General features: G+C 44.7%; 1 protein-coding gene across 9 annotated transcripts in view; it reads left to right on the top strand.

The window, feature by feature from the left end:
• Positions 1-428: 428 nt before the first annotated feature.
• The window catches only part of Lnx1 (ligand of numb-protein X 1), a 111,438-nt gene continuing 97,738 nt past the window's right edge, over positions 429-14,128 (top strand). For 2 of the 9 annotated variants that reach the window (XM_074042235.1, XM_020161786.2), the window contains exon 1: positions 8,103-8,281. The gene's annotated coding sequence lies outside the window, so the exon portion shown is untranslated. The other 7 variants (XM_074042231.1, XM_074042230.1, XM_074042233.1 and 4 more) reach the window with 7 other exon arrangements.

The following is a 14,128-nucleotide window of genomic DNA, read 5'->3' on the forward strand; positions in this document are numbered from 1 at the left end:
GCAGGTCCATATAACACCCCACACTCTCACAGTGACAAAGCCAGGGGCAGGGAAAGTACTCATTACTTGATGATAATGTGAACTCTACGCTAGAAGTCCAGCCTCTGCACAGGGAGGGGATGGCTGCTGTTGGACCCAGAATTATTGAAAGTGGACAAGGACAAACTCTCCCTCCTCATTGCTGGAATCCACGCCTGCTGCTCCACCTGGCTGTGACTTGTGGACCTCACCTGCTTACTCCAGGCCCCCCACCATGGATTAGTGACAGGTGCCACGAGAAATTCAGCTCTAAGAAGCACCAAGAAGAGACGTCACCCCATCCAAAATCACTGTGCAGATTTAAAAGGAGTGTCTTCTGGTCGTGATTGGAGAAAAGCCAGATGAAATTCTTTTTGCTGCGACCCCCTCACTCAGAATTAGACTGAGAAGGCATCTCTCCATTAATGGTGAGTGGTTTTCATGATACCTTCTTTCTTAGATTCTTGGACTTAGGAGTCTAAGAAGGACGGACTCCTTTGCTGTGACCCCTGTTTTGGAGGACGTGCCCTTTCTTGGATAAAAGTGAAAGTTCACTAGGAAGGAAATCGGTCTCACCTAGAAAGCTGTGTTTCCTGTTCTCACATTCAAATAGGCCAGCAACACAATTGTCCTTTTGCTTTGACCCTTTCCACTGTGTTCCCCATTGGAACATTTCTTGTCCATATGTGCCCTTAAGTACTTTGTGTCACCAGTGATTATGAATGATCAACCTCTTTGGGAAAAAGTTTGAAGAATTTGGTCTGTTAGGCCTGAATAGAATCCTCCATTTGAGAGCATGAAAATCAATGTTCAGGGTTGATGTAAGGAAAATGGTAATTTGTTTTTTCCACTGAAGATTGAATACACTCACATAGAATTAAAAGGAATTTAAGTTACACAATGCTTAAAAAGTTTATGATGTTTGAGGTAGGGGTCTTAAAAAAAAAGGTCTTCTGAGCTGTGAACTCTATGTTATAAGAATTTAAATTCATCTCAATACCTACTGAGATGAATGTCACTGTCACAAGCACAGCACCACTCTTTTTCAAGTTCTAGCCAAGTTCCCAACCATTCTTGACTGTGGGCATGCCATTTGAGATATAGCTGGTCTTTTTACCCACTCAGGGCATTTACCTCTAATAGTGTGAATTGCACGCTGTGAAAAGTTTAGGCTTTCCAGGAAGACACACATTGAATATAGAAGCACAAGCAGGTCCTAGTTTCCACAAGCCTCCTTATCTGCTTGGTCCTACATGGCTCAGTGCCAAGGCAAGACTTGGGGACTGAGCAGATTACGACTATACAGTATAGCAGAACTGCACTCAAGTGTGTGCCCTGCCATTTACTAGCTGGGTAGACTCATGCATGCTGTTTTAACCAATTGGAGTCTTTATATTACAAGGAGCCAGCTGGCCTCCCTGACTCAAGCCACAGTGTCTGTAACATTCCTCTTCTCTGGCAATTTCTACTTTGCACTCTAATTGATGTCCTTAATTCTGCTTCCCTGCTGGCTGTAAGAAACTGCTTAAAGGCAGTTTGACACTAACTCGTATATTGAAGGTGCTCAGTAAATCTGTTATACAAATGAGTAAATGAATGAATAATAGTTAATGTCTAGATTATTGTACATATTATGAAAATTAAGTAGGATAGTTAAGCTCCCTTCCTAGTGTGCAGGGACCTTGACTCTTGGGAAAAGAAAAGATGACTCAACATTTAACTTAACCACGAGTATTCCCTCCATCCCTCCTCTTGTCTTATATTCATCTTTAGTTCTTACAGGAAAATTTACTGTAGGTGTCCTACAGTAAATTCTAGAAAAGTCATATTTCTTACCTTGCAATCTTGAGAGAACAAAGTCTTTTAAAAATTCCAAGTAGTAAAATAGCCCAGAAGTAGCGTTATGTAAAGAGCACAGAATGGGCACCAGAGTCTGCTGGGGGAAATCAGGAAAGGTTCCATGAAGAGCAGACATCTGAACAGAGCCTGGAGCTGGAGTTTCTCAGGCTGAGGAGGGAGTAATATGCCTACAGCCCAGGATGGAGCCTCCGGTCTGCCCGCAACCAGCCATTTAGGACAGTTATTGCTCAGAGACTCAGTTTCCTCATATACTAAGTAGAGTTAACCTATGGAATTTCTGCTGGGATTCAGTAAGACAACATCGGTAGTGTGCCTCACAGCAATCCAGGCAATGGTGCGGGATGCCTGTGAGCCTGGACCTGAGAGATCCTGGTTGTTATGGGAACCACAGATGTTGCAGTCTTTCCTGAACCCCAATGGATTCAGGAAAGTTTGAGAAAAGTTTAAAAGAGTAATTATGGAGGCCAAAATTCACCTTTGAAATGGTAATGGCTAAGTTGGGGAATAAGCCTGGAACCAGGGAAGCACAGCTAGAACTGGGCAGCTCTGGACATGATGCCTTCTCAAAAAGGAAAGACTCAGAGCATGGAGCAACAGAGGAAAACTCAGGCTCCCGCCACGGTTTCTCTTTCTCTGGTGAGTAGTCAGGGACTCCCAGGAACAGGCTGAGAAAAGGGTGGAGTGTGGTCTGAGTGTGCTTGGGAAACCATTTCTCTGTGGCAATGGGGACCAGGGGAATGTTCCCCTCCAGCACAGTGTTACCAGAGCATGGGGCTGGAAAGCAGCTGCCATTCTGTGCACAAAAAGGACTAGGAGATATGGGGGAGATGTGACAGGCAAGCAGAGGTCAGATCCTGAAGAGCCACACATGGCAGGCAAGGCAAAGGACTGAAGGTGAACTAAGAGAGGGAAGGAAGAGCGAGCATCCAGGAATATCATCCAATGGATTGCTGAGGAGGCTAACAAGTGTGGCTGGCACTGCATAGCACACAAACAGGGTGGCACTGATGTCCATGCTTACTGGATAAGAGAAGGATGGTGACATGGTTCTGTCAGGTCCTTCAGAGACTGAGAATGGTAACAAGAAAGTGGGACCTGGGCTAGACAGGCCAGAAGTAAACACAGGAGAGGAGGAATCATTGTGAATCATCATGAGTCCAGGAACCACAAAGCACAGTGGATTCAGAAAGCAAGTAAAGTTTGAGTAAGGGAGTGAAAGACCCCAGTGGAAAAGAGGGTACACTAGAGAGATGAATTCTCAGATTCTTTTAAGTTGGGAGATTTTGGGGTGAATCTGAGAGTGGGTGGGCAAATATCATTGTCATTGTAGTCAAGAATGTCAAAGATGTTAAAGGGGGCATCTGCCAGAATGTGGAAGCCTTCAGACTGGGGTCAAAGTTAACAGAGAAGAAACATTTTCCATTTTTGATGTAAAATTGGGTCAATTAAAATAAAGGGGCCAGGCATGGTGGTACACACTTTTAATCCAGCACTCAGGAGTCTGAGGTAGAAGGATGGTTTGAGGCCAGCCTGAGCTATACAGCCAGACCCTGTCTAAACAACAACAACAAAACTCTGAGAGTTTGAAGGAACCAAGAAAGAAACAAAGATGTGACAACCTTCAAAGCGGCAACCACTACCACCAAAAAAATTGCATGAGAATAATTCGCCTGGTTAATGTAAAGATGGGGACCGTATAAACATTAGGATACTTACAGTTGTCACAAGATACAGGCCTGTGACAATTATACAGACAGCAGCAATTAAGGTCTTTTCTCTGCTGGCCAAAGATCTGTGTAGTGAACCTTCACAAAATATGTGCTACCTTTACTAAATGATTTAACTCTAATTTCCCTGAGATACTCCATGCCCTCCCCCTGCCCCATTCCCCAAAGCACACAATCTAGACAAGGGTCTCCCTCTAACAGGCGATGCACAGGGCATCCTAGTGGTATATCTGCAAACCAGGCAACACATGGGCTGAGTTGGGAGAGAAACGAAACCCCTTCCCTATCCACAGAACCAGATGGCATCCATCACATCGCTGACATCCGTGATTACTACTATTATTCCCCATAATCGTCCTGAGGTCTGCTCATTTGCATCATGCTAAGCACTTGTAATTAACCAATGAAAGATTTGGAGCTGAGCTAGTTTAAAAAAAAGTTGAGGCCTGTGTGACGCAATGTACGTGCAGCAATTTCATCTCGCAGTGCAAAATGTCTTCAGAAATTAGATAGCCAAGGCTTTTTCTACAGATGTCTTTTATTAAAGTCAGATGAAATCTGTTCGTTTGTGTTGTGGCATTCAGCCATCTTAGACAACTTTACAAATATGCTGGGGGCTGGGGGGAAGAGAAGCAAAACAGAGGCAAAGTAATTCTCTCCAATTGTGAGGTGTGCTGTTAGCCATAGGTTCAATGCCAGGAGGAAGCCTTGCGAATGCCGGCCTTCATTGTGGGAACGGAGACGAAAAGAGCTTGGAAAATGGACCTCCTCCCCACCTTCCATTGCCCTGTCAAGATACATAAAAGAGTTCAAACTAATCAAAAAGCCCAAGAGAGCTGGCTGGTTAACTAAGACAGGTCTAACCTTGAGTTCAGAGAATTTTCTAATGCTTCCCAACTGCCTCTCCAAAGAACAAAGTTCCCAGGATAGAGCAAAGCAGGTTTGTTCCTAAAGAGAAAGAAGACCTTAGGGTAGCTGAAATGGCGTGTCCTGGAAGGTCAGCTCAACACTGAAAACATTGCCACTCTTCCTTCCATGTAACCTGGTCCTTTCTCACCTGTCCAGGTTTAGCACCCAGTGGGTCCTCTTCATCCATCAGGATGAACAGATGAACACTTCATTACCTCACATTCCTATCTGTCCCCTCCTCCAGTCCTTCCCAGCACACACAGGCAATGTTGTGTTGATCATTCCTGCCTCCAACCATGCAGGTGCCCCACCTGCAGTGGTTCATCCTCCCTGCCATCTCTCCACATCCTTCACAGTCCAGTTCATTTCCTTTTGTCCTGAAGTCTTCTCCATTGGCACTGGCAGCATCGATCTTTTCCCTCTCTGCTTCTCCCCATAGAAAATGGTTTGGTCTTGGGGGCCAGTATCCACTACTGGTGCACCTGCAGTCACTGTTAGAAGATCCTGAGGTGAGCTACAGAGCACCTTGACATTTTAGCATTGACAACAGGAATGGTAAGGGAGAAGGGGAATGGTGTAGTGTGTGTCCAGTATTTGCCAAAACTGGTCTACACAATTCATGTTGGCAGTGGTTTATAATGGAACCAAATTTTCGTGTCTTATCCAACTGTATGCAGTTCTGGGATCTTATGGCCACTCTGATAAGATTTTTTAGATTTTAAAGAGCTAGGCCTTAAAATCTATCTATGTGATAGAAATGACCACAAAAGATGTCATAGAAAGTTACAGCTGGTCATTCTCAAAGGCACCTCAAGCTGGCCCTCTTTCTTTTTTTTTATTGTTTTATTATTCATATGTGCATACAAGGCTTGGGTCATTTCTCCCCCTTGCCCCCACCCCCTTCTGGCCCTCTTTCTTGAGTTTGATTTGATAGGTTCCAAAAAGATGTATTCAAGAATATTCCCAAGAGTGATAGATTTCCTGGTGCTTCTCATAAATATGTGTATATATGTATGCATATGTGTGTATGTATGCCCTACATAAACCAAATTACTAATTAACTTGCAACTAAAGACATTCCTTCCCAGAAACCACATTCCCCAGGTCTACTTCCAGGCCCTTCCTCCTGATAATGGACAGGTAAGAAGCTAAAGTTGTGTCCAGCACCTAGATAAGATGCAGTGAGCATCCAATCAGAACCTTCCCTTTTTTCTCTCCAGTGGTTACAAACTGCTCTTGTCCAGCCAGCCACCTGCTGGGTGAGCTGTCCTGAGGCAAGTTCTCAGTCTCTCTATGCCTTGGTGTCTCCAGCTGTAGCCTGCAAAAAGCACTGGGACCTGACTTACAGAATTGCATAAAGTGCTTGGAACAGCAAGTATCACATGGTGACACAAACTCATGCTAGCTTTTCTGATTATTTCCATCTTCTCTCCAATACCTTACAAGTATCATTCCCATCGTAATATATATAACAGCCCTGATGGAATAACGAAGCCCAGATTGATTTTTTTAGCATTTGAAGATTATGCTAAATCCGGGATCACAGAAGCCTGTCACCTGGCATGGCTTTTTCTTTATGCACTGTACCTGGCCCTTAGATCCAGTCCAAGCTTAGTGCTGGTTCTCTATGAGCCTTCTTTCCTCCTCTCTTCTCTCTTTCATCAGAACGTGTACGCAGATGTCTGAGTGCATGCGAATACAGCAAGTGAAATCCCATAGTCCGGAGGCCTTTCCGTGAAGTTTTATGTACATCTTCCCTGCACCCCTCTCCCAACGCCATGAGCCTAAGGCAAGTGGGATCAGGTCCCTTCTGCCAGGTGAGGCGTGACTGACAGCACTCGGAGGGCGGGGCTCCATGGGTCCTGCAGGGGGCGGGGCCCTCAAGGGGCGGGGTCTACAGGAGGATTTTTCAAGTCTGGCTCCTGGGCTCTTCCTCCTGTGCCTGGGGACACCCGGTCGCAGGATCGGAGAAGCCTGTCTTTTTCCTGAAAGACTTGCGTGTCAAAGGTTTTACTATCTCCTCTTCCCATCTCCCTCCTCCTCCTTCTTCTTTCTTCCTCTTCTTTTTTTTTTTTTTTTCGTTGTTTTTTGGTTTTGGTTGTTTCGCTTTTACTAATAAAGGTAGCCACACCTACTTTTGTTTCTGTTGGACAAAGACGTGATTTTTTTTTCTTTAAACCTCTAACTCTCCTCAAAGGGCACCAAGTTCCCAGATGGGAAAGGTGGTTTAGGCCTGTCTGGGGCGGCTCGGGGTGGGAGCGGGGCCAGCTCTCCTGCAGGTGATCCCTTGGAAGGATTTCTCCCGCCCCCCTGCCCTCCCCCGGCGTCGCAAGCTATCGGATGGCTGGCCACAGCCGTGAGGGAGGCCCAGGCACTGGATCCACACCTCCTCCCCTCTCCGCTCGGTTTCCTTCTTCCCCACTCCTCCCCCAGTCCAAACGCCCGCCAGCCGGGCCCAGCCTTAAGCAGCCAGTCTGAGAACACGTGGAAGAAAAGCATTTCCAGGATCAGGGGTAGAGGGACAGGAGGAAAGGGAGGCAAACATAGGGACAATGGGACTTTTTCTGCACTTCTTTTCTTTAAGGGAAAAATGTCTCTCGGCCAAGCCGACATCCGCAGTTTCCCAGGGTGGCACGTGCCAGAGAGTGAGCAAGTTGTCCTTGCAGGGATGCCGAACGCGGGTCTCCTAGACACGCTTCCTAGGGCGATGGCAGTTGTTTACCGTCCTCGCGGGATGCCAAAGGGCTGAACACGCAGCCAGGTTCCCCACAGCTGCGGCTCAGGTGGCATTAGCCTCTCTTTCCTGATGGAAAAGCTGAAGCAACAGTGACTGGTGCAGGGTCACACACCAAGCTTGGGGCCAAAATAACTCTGACTCCTCCTTCCTGGCTCTAACACCAAACATACCTTATTACGGCGCTATCGTTCAAATCTGAATCATGTAAAATGCTCCTAATTGCAGGCATCTGGTGAGGTGTAAGCGCCCTGTGACTAACTGCCAGCAAGCCCAGGTAGGAATGAAAGACGTTTTACAAATGCCAGAGCATGGCATTAAAATGCAGGGAGGCCGGGGTGGGGGTGGGGTGAAGAAAATGGAAAATGACTTTACTGACAAATATCATATTTCTATTTTTAAGAAATGAATTTGAAATGTCACCTCCAATTTTCATGATATTGGAACAGAGCTACGGATTTGGGATTCAAGCAGATGCCTCTTTGACATGCATTTAGGGGCTAGGTCTCAGACTCTGCTAAGCAGTCCACCTTCACACTCTTCAGATAGGTCACTAAATCCGTCTCATTTTTGTGTATAAACCTCCCCTTTAACTCCCATGCTGGCAACCGTGTGGCTTGAGGAGGGATTGGGAAGTTATCAGGTATATAAATTCAGATCTGTACTTGGGGCTGGACACGTGCGGTGCTCAGGAAAGAAAGTAAATTCCAAAGGGCAAAATTGCTCTAACTGATTCATTTGTCCTCCCAAAGACACCACCTACCTGCTTGCAGGTATTCAGGTGACAGGTGGGCGGAGCCTACTGTTTCAATCGCTAAGGTCTCAGCAATGCTTTACCTGTCCAGACTTCCGTGATGTCACACATTTCCTGCTTTGAATCAACCAATGCCCTCCTCCTTCCTCCAGGCACCTGTACACAGAAGTTGAGGCTGGTCACAGCTCAAGAGGCCCAAGAAGCTGCTAGCTTCAGCCACAAGTGATGACAACTGACTGGTTACTGCTGCTTTGAGACACATACAACACACTTTTTAAGGTGAGCTGAGACTTCATTTTCTCTCTAGGCATGTAGACCTCTGGCCTCCGAGGAATCTGAATGAGAAATGCAGGCTGAATGGCGCAGCAGCAGGTAAAGTTCTTTTGAGAGAGTATGTCTTAGACATCCTGGTTACAGTGAAGTTTTTGCAGGCCAGATACTAAATCTTTTTTGTTTCTCCTCATCATTAATCCAGCCTCTGCTTGTCTGTGCAGCTGATCTGATTGTTTAAAACCCTAGAGAGAAGGGGAGTGGAGACGTTTTTTGAAACTTAGCCCAAAGGGGCAGACCTGTTCCGCACGTTTAATGGGGGCTGGGAGTGCAGACAACATTCAGAGTTGCTGCTTTTGGCCTGATTTTGCCTTGCTTTCAGTGTTCATCTCATCAGAGGCAATTTTGATCCGAATCTGGGAGATTTTTCTGTCATTGTTGTGTTACCGCCCCCCCCCCAAAAATGTTGTTCCTCCGACAGGTAAACTTAGTGGCCCTATTCAGAAGCCTCCCCTCTCCCCAGTTTCCTCCCTCTTTTCTAAAAAAGACTACCTATGCTTGGTTCCTTTGCTCTTTGTTGAACACTCTTCAGAAACATTTTGCAGTCTGGATTAGAATTGTTTATCTTCTGATCCAGACTGGCTGCCTGCTGACCTCTGGCTAAAGTAAAGAGTATGCCTTCAAGGCCACAAGAATGTAACTTCAGGTCTGATTTTTAATTTGTTGAAACTTTGTCGCTTTTTCTGTCTCTGATTCTGTTAATAGCAAATATACCAAGAAAAGTGTCCTGCCAGGATCCGACTTTTAAAGTAATTTTACCTCCAGGGTGCACTTTTATTCTCTTAATCATGATTAGACAGCCTGTACTACTTCTGTCCTTCCCAGAGCAAAAAGCCACACTCCCCACCCATACCGTACTATTGTTAGCAAGAGCAAAGAAACCCTTTCGGAACCCAGGGATGAACTGGGAAACTGGGGAGAGAAATAAATGCCTTCATCAGCTGTTTTTCTAAGATTTAAGTTAGCATATAGGTTTACAGGAGAATAACCTGTTAGGAGTTATGCTCCTGCTTCTCCATCCAGAAATTAAGAGTAAAGGCAAATTCTCCAAGGGTATGAATTGAAACAAGCAGAGAAAATGTTTGCGTTCCACAGACAATTGCTTCTTACCATAAAGAATCTGTCCTGTTCTTGTTGCCAATTTCCCTCTTACTCCTGGGAAGCTCATATGGTACTCCTTTAACTGACCTTTGTGTCTGTTATTTCCCCCTGAGCTTCTGTGTATGGAGGCTGACTGCAGCTTATACCTCAATAATGTTTTCACTTGATTCAGAACATTATCAGGAGAGAGAGAGAGAGAGAGAGAGAGAGAGAGAGAGAGAGAGAGATTTCCTGTGACATGAATCTCCTGGATGAAAATATGTCTTTAAGGTTCCCAGCCTCTCTGTAAGATTGCATTCCCCTGTTTACATGGTTGATTAGCTCTTGTCACAATAGTTAGTTTATGATTAAAAAAGTCATTTCATCACTGCATATCAGCACCTCTGGTGGTTAAAGGGACAAATCTGTGGATGTTATAATCTCTGATATAAGAAAAGGAAAAGGTAATAAGAGACTGAAACTCAGTCGGAATCTCTAGAATATAGTTGGTGCATTGGATAGCTTGCACGGAGGGTCATCCAAATGTCCTGGGGTGACTCCATTGCCTGCTTGAAGTGGACATGAGACCTGATGGGAAATCGTACCATATCTTTTGCTGACATCTTTATACAAATTGCTGAATTTCTCTGACCCTCAGTTTCTTCATCAATAGGACAAAGGATAAGAATCCCTAAGATATAAAGCAGTCATGAGAAATAAAGGAAGTAACTAACATATTAGAGCAGGGACTCATCAATGCCAGGACCAAATATACGCCAGTCCCCTAGAGGAATCTTGCTGGGAGTTTAGATAACATGGTCAGAGCCTACCATGCAAGATCTCCTATGGTTGTGATAGTTAACAACCCTGCTCTTCTTGTTATTGTAATTAATTATAAGTAATTAACTCCAGAGTTAACAGTTTGGAGAACTACAATAGGGTGAGAGGAGAATGCTTGAACAGTTGTTATTAACCTGACTGAGCCAGGCAGCTGGGGCCCTGCTAGCCTTTTGGTGAAACCTTTGGGAAGCTGGTGATTTCTTCTTTTCTTCCTCAAGACTCTCACAACAGACACACAAAATGTGGGTCTCCTGCAAGCCTTTGGGGGGGATGTCTCATTGTCATTTGCTGTAATCTGACTTAGCCAGGAGCTCTTTCTGCTTTCAACGGTGCTATCTTCAGGGCCAACTGGGCACTTGGCCATCTCCAATCTTGTACATAAACACCATTCACCAGAGTCTTGGGAAGCAGATGGCCAGGTCACTGCAGGAGAGGGCACCATTCTGTAGAAGGAAGACTCACAAGTCCTCTGGATTTGATTGCCTCCTTTGGAGAATATCCTGTGCCCTTCAATGACCTTGAGTCATTGCATCAGAGCAGGTGTGTTTGCAAGCCGCTGGGAGCTTCTCCTGATCTCACCCTATCCTAAAGGGATAAATTTCCATCATTCAAGAGCAAGAACTATGGATTGAAGACAGTGGATTCTGACCTCAAACCTACTGCTAGCTTGCTGAGGGTACTCAGGAAAAACTCACTTTCCATGCCCTTTAGTTTTCTTCTCTATATCCTTTCTTCCAAGAAAGAATGCTAAAATAGTGAACTTCCTAACCCCCCTCAATCCCTACAGAAGCTAGAGGGGCTGCCCACCTAGATGAGGGGATCAGACTGACAGAGAAGAGCAGTGGGCAGTGCCTCACTGGGAAATAATTGATCTTATCCATTTAATTCTAGTCAATACAGGGCTCCTGTTCTAGAATAGAGAGATGGTTTCTGGTATCAAAACTCAATTCCATCATGGGCTCCCTTTGTGCCCTGGGACAGGGTCTTTCACCTGCTTTACCTCAGCTATAAAATAGGGTTGTCTGAAGAAGTGTTGAAACAGTCACAGTGCTTGGAGTGGTCCCTGGCATGATGTTAGCTATTACTGCTGTTATTTTCTTGAAAGGAAGGCATGGTGGGTGGAATCAGAGAGATCTGGGTTCGAGACCCAGTTTTGCCGTGTAATTACTGGCCTACATAAGGCTCTTCATATCTCTTTGCCTCAGTTTGAGCATCTCAAAAATGGAATACTTACTCAACTCAATGCTGTTGTGATGAACAATTGAAATGGCTCCATGTGAAATGCCTGGCATATACTAAGTGCTTGATAAGTGTTAACTATTGATAGGTGTTAAATACAACAAAAAGTTTGTTATATTGATTATATAGATCATGCTACGGTGTGGATATAAGACGAAAATGGTAGTAAGTTGATGACCAAAGCACTGAACAAAACACATTTCCAGAAAGGCCCCTGAAGGCTTAGAAAGAAAACCTGTTAGCAAAGATTATCTTGTTTATCTTGGCACTCAAAGGTAGTATGGCAGCCAGGGGTGATTCCTGGTCTTTTGCACCAGTGGGCAGAAGACTCTGTGATGTGAGAAATGGCGGGTCTTTCTGGAGCCCAGATGCCCAGCCGCACCTCTCAGTCCCCTCTTCTCCCTGACCTTGGCCATGGTAGCCTTTTATTTTTTTACTTCCTCACTTAAGGTAGAGAAAATAAGGTCTGCTGGGATTTTGCCACTTAAAGTCCACCTGTAAGAGGCTGCCAAAAGGTGACAGGCCAAGGAAGCACTCTAATAGGCCCTGCTCAGCACCGTGGTATCCCTGGTATATGGAACTATTCTTGATATTTATGGCTATAATTGCATAGACTCACTTTTATGTAGGTGGCAAATTTATTGTCCTCTGACAGCGCCTCTAAACAATCAAGGGAGGAAAGACTGTGTCACTCTTTCTGGGTTAACGAGATTTAACCATCTACTGTCCCCATAGAGTGAGGGTTGACATGAAAACTGTAAAGGCTGATACTGAAACTGAGCTGGAATCAGGAATAGAAATGCTGGTTGTCTCCTGTGGCTTTCCACATTTGTCATTCCCTCCTTGTTTCATAGAGACATGCTTCAGATCGATGTGAAGAAGAACGTTCTATGAATAGGAGTTGTCCAAAAATGTAGCAGGCTGCCTGTTGAGGTACCAACCTGCTCATCACTGAAGGTGGTCATTTTGGTGTTCAGTAGTTGGTATGTATTTGCCAGATGAATTAATGAATAAATGGCAAAGAGCATTTGTGATTCAGCAGCTGTGAAATGAAGGTTAAATGACAGTCTTATAGGATTATTTTAGAGATAGAGAGGATGCACGTCAACATAGTATCTTTTGTATAACAAATCTCCCATTTAAAGTAACAGTAATAATAATTTTTTTGGCAGTTCTTGAGTTTGAACTCAGGGCTTTGATCTTGCCAGGCAGGTGTTCTACAACTTAAACCACACCCGCAGTTCTTTTTCAACTTAGTGTATTTTTCAGATAGGGCCTCACCAGGGCCAGCCTCTGACAGTGATCCTCCTGATCTCTACCTCCTGAGTAGCTGATATTGCAGATGTGAGCCACTGCCCCCAACCAGTAATAATTAATTTTCTGTTTTGTATTATAGTCTAAAAAGAAAAAAAAAGAAAAAGAAAATGAATTCCTGCTCCAAACAGAGGGTACATGAGATGTCCTCCATACTGGAATTCTGCCCTATTTATAACAGTTCCTTTGTTCCTATTCCCTGCCCTTCTTCTACCTTTCTAAAAGAACTCCACCTCTGCCCAGGGAGCCACAATCCTTGACACTGTGGACTGACCAGTAAAGCTCTAACAGTGGCAACAGGTTTTATTCCAATTAACCAGGAAGTTTTTCTTTTTTTAACAGAAGGATTATGACTTAGAATTTATAGGCTTAAATTCCATCATTATTTTTGAGTGACTCGTGTTTGCTCTTGCCTTTGATGCATTTGTCACCAAGACACAAAAGACACAACCAACAACAGAATGGAAACTCCCCAAGAATTTCCTTTATTAATAGCCTCTTGGCACAAAGCATGGCAACAGTACATGCATGATGGGGCTGTCTAAATATGTCATTGCTATCTGTGGAGATGGTGTGCATAACTTGCTCATGACTGTCTGTCAGTCATGCGGCCTCTCTTGAACAGAACGTTGTATGTTTAGGCTTCTGCACATTCACATTAGTCCATGAGTCACTTGTGTTTTCAAACTCCTCATTAAGTATTATTGTCATACTTGTGTCACGTTTTCCACAGCATGCACACACTCAGCCATTCCATCCATGGCTTTGGTCCCCCTTGAGCTCCTAAGTTTCACAGTCATCTCTGAAGGCATCTACATTTTAAGTTATTGATAGAGTAAAGGGAAATCCTCACATTTTTACCCTAGGGAAGAACTGCTGTTCCTAAGTATAGGGCAGGCTAAGTGGCTTCCCTCTCAAAATATCCCTAAGCCACATAGAGAATTACTGGCAGAGACCATTAGAACTCTACAGCCCAACTCTTGGGACTACCCCTAGTAACGCACATTCCCATTGTGCCTTCCCTAGGGCTGCCATAACAAATTACCTTAAACTTGGCATCTTAAAACAACTCAGATTTATTCTTTCGGTTCTGGAGGTCAGAAAATTGAAATCAAGATGTCAACAGGGCCACCATGCTCTCCCCCTCCCCCCAATGAACACTGGAGAAGAGAGTCTTCTGCCTCTTCCAGCTTCTGGTGGCTCCAGACATTCCTTGGCTTGTGGCTGCATAATTCCTCAGTCCTCAGTTGCCTTCTCCTCTGCATTTGTCTCCTCTTTTGTCAGTCCTAAGAACATTTATTGTTGGATTTAGGGATCACTCTG

Source organism: Castor canadensis, chromosome 9, assembly GCF_047511655.1.
Source record: "Castor canadensis chromosome 9, mCasCan1.hap1v2, whole genome shotgun sequence".
NCBI lineage: Eukaryota > Metazoa > Chordata > Mammalia > Rodentia > Castoridae > Castor > Castor canadensis.